The sequence below is a fragment of the Cervus canadensis genome, chromosome 25, assembly GCF_019320065.1.
Source record: "Cervus canadensis isolate Bull #8, Minnesota chromosome 25, ASM1932006v1, whole genome shotgun sequence".
In the NCBI taxonomy this organism is placed as follows: Eukaryota; Metazoa; Chordata; class Mammalia; order Artiodactyla; family Cervidae; genus Cervus; species Cervus canadensis.
Window position 1 is genome coordinate 36,484,541 of NC_057410.1, and position 8,917 is coordinate 36,493,457.

The 8,917-nt window shown below is 40.6% G+C and overlaps 1 pseudogene; it reads left to right on the top strand.

Moving 5' to 3' along the window:
• Positions 1-6,334: 6,334 nt before the first annotated feature.
• Positions 6,335-8,004, top strand: LOC122427187 (annotated as a pseudogene).
• The last annotated feature ends 913 nt before the right edge of the window (positions 8,005-8,917 follow it).

Genomic DNA, 8,917 nt, shown 5'->3' on the forward strand with positions numbered 1-8,917 from the left:
AGAGTAGGTCAGACAGGAGTGGGCAATGGGCGTGGATTGGACGAACAGTCAGGAGGCTGATGATCATGTTTTTAATTTAAACATAGGATTCCTTCTATGTTAAAATTATTTGTAGTTACTAAAAAATAATGGACTACACAGGTCTCTCACATATGGCTAAATTCAAAGGAATTTGGTTTTAAAATAAGAACCTAGGTTTAATTCATTTTTTTAGCAATCAACACTAAAATCAAAGCAAGGGCCTCAACCTAAGCAGGGTTTGTTGTTTTGTTGGCTGTTTAGATAGAACTTTTTTTTTTTTTTGGTGAATTTCCTAGTTGGCTTTCAAATAACTGACATGTAATTTCCTAAACCTAGAAATAAACCAAAAAAGATGCTTGTTTTTATGAATACGAAGGGCAGTATGACTTTATTCACTTCTTCTTTAAACATTTATTTGACATCTGCTTCATATCAGGCACTGTGTTAGGTGCTGGGAATACAACAAGGAGAAAAAATGGACTCAGTTCCTACTGCATGACGTTATAGTACCTCTTAACTAATTCTCCTAACTAATCCTCTTGAAACAATGATAAATTAGAATAGATGCAAATTCACCTATTTAGCAAATAAAAAACATGATAACTTTACAGATGAGTGTTTCATGGCATCCTTTCCTCTACCTTCAGACTATATATATTTTTTACTTTATTACAATTCAGCATCATTTCTTTTTCTGTCAATGTCTTTTTCAATTAGGAAAATAACTCCACTTTTTGGAGAAAATGGAAAACTTTGAACTGTTTGGAAATGTATTTCTCATTATTAGTCTCTATTTCAAAACTCTTCTACTATGATTTAAGTCCTACTTTCTTCCAGCCTAATCTTTCTGGACTTTGTTGCTATTGCTCAGTCGCTCAGTTGTGTCCGACTCTTCGTGACCCCATGGACTGCAGCACGCCAGGCTTCCCTGTCCTTCACCAACTCCTGGAGCTTACTCAAACTCATGTCCATTGAATCGCTGATACCATCCAACAATCTTATCCTCTATTGTCCCTTTCCTCCTGTCTTCAATCTTTCCCAGCATCTGGGTCTCTTTCAATGGCTTTTCAATGGCTCTCACATCATGTAGCCAAAATATTGGAGCTTCATCTACAGCATCAGTCCCTCCAATGAATACTCAGGGTTGATTTCCTTTAAGATTGACTGGTGGTTTGATCTCCTTGCAGTATCTTTCTGGCACAGCTTTCATTGTTCCCCCTTCCCGTCAGCCCAAACAGCTTTTCTTCTTCTCACATGCCCACCTTGCCCCATCTCTCTGTCTTTGCTCACCATGTCTCCTTTGCCCAAAATGCCCTTCCTCCAACATCTCCTCCTAACTAATCCTACTCAGTTCCAAGGACCAACTTCTATGTCATCTCCTTTATGAAGTTCTGCCTACAAAAGAGAGAGAGTTAAGCTTTCTGTTCTCTTCTAAACAACTAGAGCACTTTTTACTTCTCAGCAATAATGCAGGGCCAGCAACATGTCTCTTCTTTTCCACTGGTGTGTCAGCTTACAGAAAGCAGGCAAAATACCTTACTTCTATTACATTGCTTATAAAAACCTTTAATTTATTTATTTATTATAATATGTAATTATAATTACATGTAATAGAATCATATTACATGTAATTATAATGATATATACTAATTATAATAATATAATATAATTACTATAATATGTAATTGCAACTGTATATTATATTTTTATTTATAATAAATACATTTTATTACCTTGGTAATCCATGAAGACACAGCACAGTATTTCTTGAGAAGTTTCCATGTGTCAGGTGTTGCACAAAGCATATATATATATATATATATGCTCAATTTCCACCCTGCTGGTGGGCATTAAACACATAGGTGCTATAAATATGGTATTTGTGTAAGACCAAAGTAATGCTCAAATATCCTTCCAATCTGGCCCAATGCTTGACTTTTTACACTGGAGTTGAGGTCGCAGGGGCCATCATGAGCAAAAAAAAATTTAAAGGTTTATATGCTCTGATAGTACTTGTTTTTGGTGGCATCTGACTTTTTATATACCTTGTTTCGTGAAAAATTGGGTTAGGTCAACCCTGGATCTGTTGTTTAGTCATGAAGTTGTGTCTGATTCTTTGTGACCCCATGAACTGTCGCCTTCCAGGCTCCTCTGTCCATGGGATTTCCCGGGCAAGAATACTGGAGTGGGTTGCCATTTCCTTCTCCAATGGATCTTCCCCACCTAGAGATCAAACCTGCATCTCCTGCTTGGCAGGCTGATTCTTTACTACCAAGGCACTTGGGAAGCACTAGACCACTCAAGTATGACGTAAATCAAATCCCTTATACAGTAGAGGTGATGGGTAGATAAAAGGGATTAGATCTGGTAGAGAGAGTGCCTGAAAAACTATGGATGGAGATTTGTAACACTGTAACAAGAGGTGGTGACCAAAACCATCTCTCCCCCCCAAAAATTGAAGAAGGCAAACTGGTTGTCTGAGGAGGCTGTACACATAACTGAGGAAAGAAGGGAAGCAAAAAGCAAGGGAGAAAGGGAAAAATAGGCCCAACTGGATGCAGAGTTCCAGAGAATAGCAAGAAGAGATAAGAAGGCCTTCTTAAATCAACAGTGCAAAGAAATAAAGGAAAACAATAGAATGGAAAGACTAGAGATCTCTTCAAGAAAATCTGAGATATCAGGGGACATTTCATGCAAGGATGGGCACAATAAAGGACAGAAAAGGTCAGGACCTAACATAAGCAGAAGATATTAAGAAGCAGTGGCAAGAATACACAAAAGAACTATATAAAAAAGGTCTTATCGATCCAGATAATCATGCTGGTGTGGTCATTCATTTAGAGCCAGACATCTTAGACTATGAAGTCAAGTGGGCCTTAGAAAGCACCACCATGAACAAAGATAGTGGAGGTGATGGAATGAAAGCTGAGCTAAAAGATGATGCTGTTAAAGCACCGCACTTAGCATGTCAGCAAATATGGAGAACTCAGCAGTGGCCGTAGGACTGGAAAATATCAGTTTTCATTCCAATGCCAAAGAAGAACAATACCAAAGAATGTTCCAGCTACCAAATAATTGTGCTCATTTCATATGCTAGCAAAGTTATGCTCAAAATCCTTCAAGCTAGGCTTCAGCAGTATATGAACTAAGAACTTCCAGATATACAAACTGGGTTTAAAAAAGACAGAAAAACCAGGGATCAAATTGCCAACATTCGTTGGATCATGGAGAAAGCAAGGGAACTCCAGAAAAACATCTACTTCTGCTTCATTGACTACACTAAAACCTTTGACTATGGACCACAATACACTGTGGAAAATTCTTAAAGAGATGGGAATACCAGACCACCTTACGTATCTCCTGAGAAACCTGTATGCAGGTCAAGAAGCAACAGTTAGAACCAAACATGGAACAATGGACTAGTTTCAAAGAGAAAGAAGTATGTCAAGGCTGTATATTGTCACCCTGCTTATTTGACTTCTATGCAGAGTACATCATGCGAAATGCTGGGTTGCATGAATCACAAATTGGAATCAAGATTGCTGGGAGAAACTGTTGTTGATAAACAACCTTAGATATGCATATGACACCACTCTAATGGCAGAAAATGAAGAGGAAGTAAAGAGCCTCTTGATGAGGGTGGAAGAGGAGAGTGAAAAAGCTGGCTTAAAACTCAACATTCAAAAAACTAAGATCATGGCATCTGGTCCCATCACTTCACGGCAAATAGAAGGTGCAAAAGTGGAAGCAGTGACAGATTTTATTTTCTTGGGCCCCAAAATCACTGTGGATGGTGGCTGCAGCCATGAAATTGAAAGATGCTTGCTCCTTGGAAGAAAAGCTATGACCAACCTAGACAGCATATTAAACAGCAGAGACATCATTTTGACAACAAAGATGTATATAGTCATGTATGGATGTGAGAGTTGGTCCATAAGGAAGGCTGAGCACCGAAGAGTTGATGCTTTCAAATTGTGGTGCTAGAGAAGACCCTTGAGAGTCCCTTGGACTGTAAGGAGATCAAACCCGTCAATCCTAAAGGAAATCAACCTTGAATATTCATTGGAAGGACTGATGCTGAAGTACTAATACTTTGATTACTTGATGTGAAGAGCGGACTCATTGGAAAAGATCATGATGCTGGGAAAGCTTGAAGGCAAAAGAAGGGGGCAACAGAGGATGAGATGGGTAGATAGCATCACTGACTCAATGGACATGAATTTAAGCAAACTCTGGGGTGTAGTGGAGGACAGGAGCCTGGCACGCTGCAGTCTATGGGGTCACAGAGAGTCAGACACAATGTGGCAACTAAACAACATTAACAACAACACTGGATCACCGTGACAGAAGTTGGGCGACTCTTCAAACTTGCAGCTACAATTTGTAATCAGGCCCAGAGGTGCAGTTTCTGCTCTTGCCCAGGCTACCTGACTGCCTTCTTCAGTCAGGCAGGAGAGAGGAAAAATGGGAAAGTATAGGCTGCTTTGATGTTAGATTCACCTGTGGTGTTAGACACAGCTTCACCCATAACTAGAGTGAGAGCTTTTTTGGGGGTGCCAATTTCATCTGTAAAATAAGCAGAGTAATACTCTCCTCAGTGAGAATAAGTAAAATATATAAACTCTACTATCCATAACTATGTCCACAAACTATGGTCCATAGGCCAAATCTGGCTTGCTGTACTGAAGCACATGGACATCCATTTATTATATAACATCTATGTGTCTGCATAACGTAGGCAGAACTGAATATACACAATCAAGATGGTATGGCTCATAAAGCCTCAAATATTTACTATCTGGCCTTTTATAAACAAAGTTTGCTGTTCCCTGTAGTAGAACACAGCCCTGCACATGGAAGAGAATTGTCGTAATTATTCTTTTTCACCATTCTCTCTTTCCAAAGTGGAAAAGAAAGGATGGAGAAGAATTGGCAAAAGAGAGACTAGGGTGGCTAATTGTCTCTTTCCATTTAATGGAAACTCAAATTGGAATTGACCTTGAGTCTGGAACTGAGACCTAACAGTGACTTGAAGAAGTAAAGAAAATGTTTTTCCACATTGAGAACTGTCACTGGTCCAAAAAATGTTTCTTTCCTCTTGGAAAGCACTATATGTCACCATTGAAGTTAATAGTTCATTCTTGATTACAGTTATCATTGGCAGAGACCATGAAAATCTTCCATCAGAGCGTAGCACTGCCATTCCAGGCAGATTTTGCCTGTGTTGGTATTGATTTCAATTAAAACAAGTTATCTCAGTCACTGGACTTCCTGTTGGCTGCACTCATTGCCCAGTGATGCAAATGGAAAGCCTGTTTCAAACCTATGCTATCTGGTTACTTACAACAAGGCCCGGGCAGCTGGGTATATAAACAAACCTCAAGGACCAATCATTGTAGAAGGAAATGATCTTCATTTGCCCTCCATGATGTCATCCATGTTAGGCCTGACAAAGTTTTAACAGTTATTGACTGTGAGACCAGGCCAGACAAATCTTATGAATTCATCTTATTCCTCTTCAGGGCAGGTAGTCAAGCATATCCCAAAACATTTGATTTGGTTCAGTTCCTTGTGTATATTTCCTTTCTGTCTCTCCTTCCCCCCCCACCCCGCCTCCTCCTGTGGGAGGGGTTTGTGTGTTTGCATAAAGCATAGCATGATGGTGTTCTGCATCTGTGTTTATATTCTGTGGCTTAGCTTTTCTCTTCTACCTGTTAGTTTATAAGTAACCTAATCCAGGGATGAAACTCCTTCATTGCACATAATGATTCAGCAGTTTGTGTCAGAATGGTTCTTTATAATAGCAAAACAGACCATTCTTTCCAAAGATACATGGCACATGAAGCAAAATGTATAGCACATGTTGCAATTTGTGCTTTAGTAAATTCACATATTTCAATTGTTGCCTTTAAGGCTCATGCACTAGATCAAGTCACCTAGCTAAAAAGTGGGCCTAAGTCACTGTGGAACAGATTGACTGTTTTTTGTTTTTTTTCCCCCAAACTCTTCATTGAGACATGTAGCTAGATAATATTCCCCAGCCTTCTTTACAGTTAGATGCAGGCTTTTCCTATCCTTTCCTTTGTGGGTTTAGCACTGTTAATTGAAAGCTAATTCACTCTTCCTTCATGCTACCTATAACGTCCCAGCAGAGAGTCCCCTCTAAATAAATATTTTTGCCCTTTCTCTCACCCTTTCTTTTGCATTTGGTGCTAAGAATGGTGTAGGGGGTTATTCAAAGATAAAAAGAGTTTCTATGCAATTTCACAAATGCAATTCTCTTCTGATTTGGTGATATTTAGAATCTGGGAGCATGAGCCTACCTTCCCAGTCTGTGCTCCACGCTGCCTATATCCTCATTCTAGAAAAGCCATCAGCAAACTTAAAACCCATGATTGCTCTACAAGAGTCTAAGCAAGTCCAGTCCCATCTGTCACTAGCAGTTGGAAAGCAGAGGGGAAATGGAGATGAACAAGGGAAGGAAAATGGTGGGAGAGAGGGAATAGGGTAAAGAAGAAAGAGGAAAATCTGAAGAGTGCCTGGACTAAAAGCATGCGTTCTGATTTTCAAAATGTCCATCTAATGCCACTTTTTTTTTTTTAAATTGTGTGGTAGAAGCTGATGCCACTTTCTGAGGATAAAATAGTACGATTTTTTTTTAAAAGTATATAGGAATGAATAAGTTTGTTAAATTTATGACACAGGCTTGTATAACCAATATACATTTTTTTTTTTTTAAAAGGGTGGTTTAATGTGGAAAATCTTTTGCTGGTATTATGCCCTCTCCTAATGGGGTTATCTTTTATTTACTTCTAAAATTTTTATTATTTGAAGGATAAGTGCTTTACAATGTTGTGTCGGCTTCTGCTGTAAAACAACATGAATCAGTCATAATTATATATGTGTCCCCCTCCCTCCTGCGCCTCCCTCCCCCTCCCACCGGACCTCTCTAGGGTTAGTTAAGGCACTGGGGCTGCGCATGAGCAGTAGCCGCAGCATTAGAAAGATGGTGGAGGAAGAGTAAAAGAGAGATGCTTTTGGTTCCAGAAAGTCACCTAGAAAGAAGAAGGCATATCAGGCCCTCAAAGCTACCCAAGAAGAGCAGGTGTTTTTGCAAAAAAGAAGGAGCAGAGGAAATGAAAAGAGCTCAAGTTTAGGCATCAGGGTTCCTAAATGATTCCTGGTAGCAACTGCATAACAGAGTATGCCTTAGACAGTTAGAAGTGAAACTCCGTGGCTTGGAAGTCCCAGATAAACATTTCTTGACCTTTGTTCTAGGAATCCAAAGGGTTAATGGGGTGAATTAATTAGTGCTGAGGATCGTTGCAAGACTTTGCCTGAATAAGATTTTCAGTGGTTTCTTTGTGAAAGTAACCTTTCCTACCATAAACTCACTTTGGAATAGTGGAACTTCATGTGACCTGGGTATGTGTGTGTGCTCAGTCATGTCCAGCTCTTTGTGACCCCGTGGACTATAGCCGGCCAGGCTCTGCTGTCCATGAGATTCTCCAGGCAAGAATACTGGAGTGGGTTGCATTCCCTTCTCCTCCAGGGGATCTTCCTGACCCAGGGATCAAACCCAGGTCTTCTGCATTGCAGGAGGATTCTTTACTGTTTGAGCCACCGGGAAACCCTTATGTGACCCGGGGATTTCCAAATCTAAAGTTTTTTCAGGAACTTAACTTGAAACACAGACAATCCAAGGTCAAGAATAAAGGCGTCCCTCTGACAGACAACAGAATGATTGAGCAGCACTGGGGGAAGTTTGGTGTCATTTGCTTGGAAGATTTCATTCATAAAGTTGCCTTCCCAGGGAAGAATTTTCAGGTGGTCTCGGGGTTCTTGTGCCATTTCCACCTCTCAGTGGCCCACTGTGCTACCAGGAACAGAGTGGGCCTCCTCAAGGCGGGGGACTCACCTGGTTATGGAGGCAAACACAACACTCAGCTCCCTGGGCAGGTGAACGAAACCCAGAATCTCTGAAAGCACAGGGCATCGGGAGCATGTGTTTTTGTTTCCTGTAATGTTACCCAGTATCTTCAAATGTTGCATGCATGCTTGGTTGCTCAGTCATGTCCGACTCTTTGTGACCCCATGGACTAAGCCCGCCAGGCTCCTCTGTCTGTGGAATTTTCCAGGCAAGAATACTGGAGTGGGTTGCCATTTCCTCCCTTAGGGGATCTTCCTGACCCAGGAATCAAAGCTGCATCTCGAGTAACTCCTGTATGATCAGGCAGATTCCTTACCATTGAGCCACTTGGGAAGCCCATCTTCAAAGGTTATGTACTGTTATATTCTCGGAAGCTGAAGGGGAAGTGTCAGGGAAAAGATGGTGATATACACAGCAGGCCCTTTTTATCCTACCTCAGTTCCAAGGAAAAGTTGCTGTGTGTTTTCCCCACTGGCCACCATCCACTCTGAAACCAGCCAATGACTCATGCCATGGAGGAGGGAGCCCTGCTTTGTCACATCTTCTTTCCTGGAGTTTAATGTTTGTGAATGAATACTCCAGTGTGAATACAAGATAGCAATAGACCAAGCCCAAAGGTCTATTTCAACTTGGGGATTCCCAGGGCCTTGTTTTGGGAAGAACTTAAAGCACAATTAGAAAGAAACACACACACACATAAAAATTACAGTAATTAACCTGGAGCAAATGTTCAGGAAGGCTGAAGTGAAGTCTATGAAATCATGAAGGGTGTAGCTTCAAAATGAACAATAGCTCAGTTTCATAAATGTTTATTGAGTTTATGAATTTCAACCCATGTACTAAGCCCTGAGAATACAAAGAAAATAGACAGTCTTGCAGTGAAGTACAGACACATACAGTAATTTATGCAGAACAGAAGTGGTGGTGGGAATGCTAGAGGGCTTCCTAGATGATGTGGAGGATGTA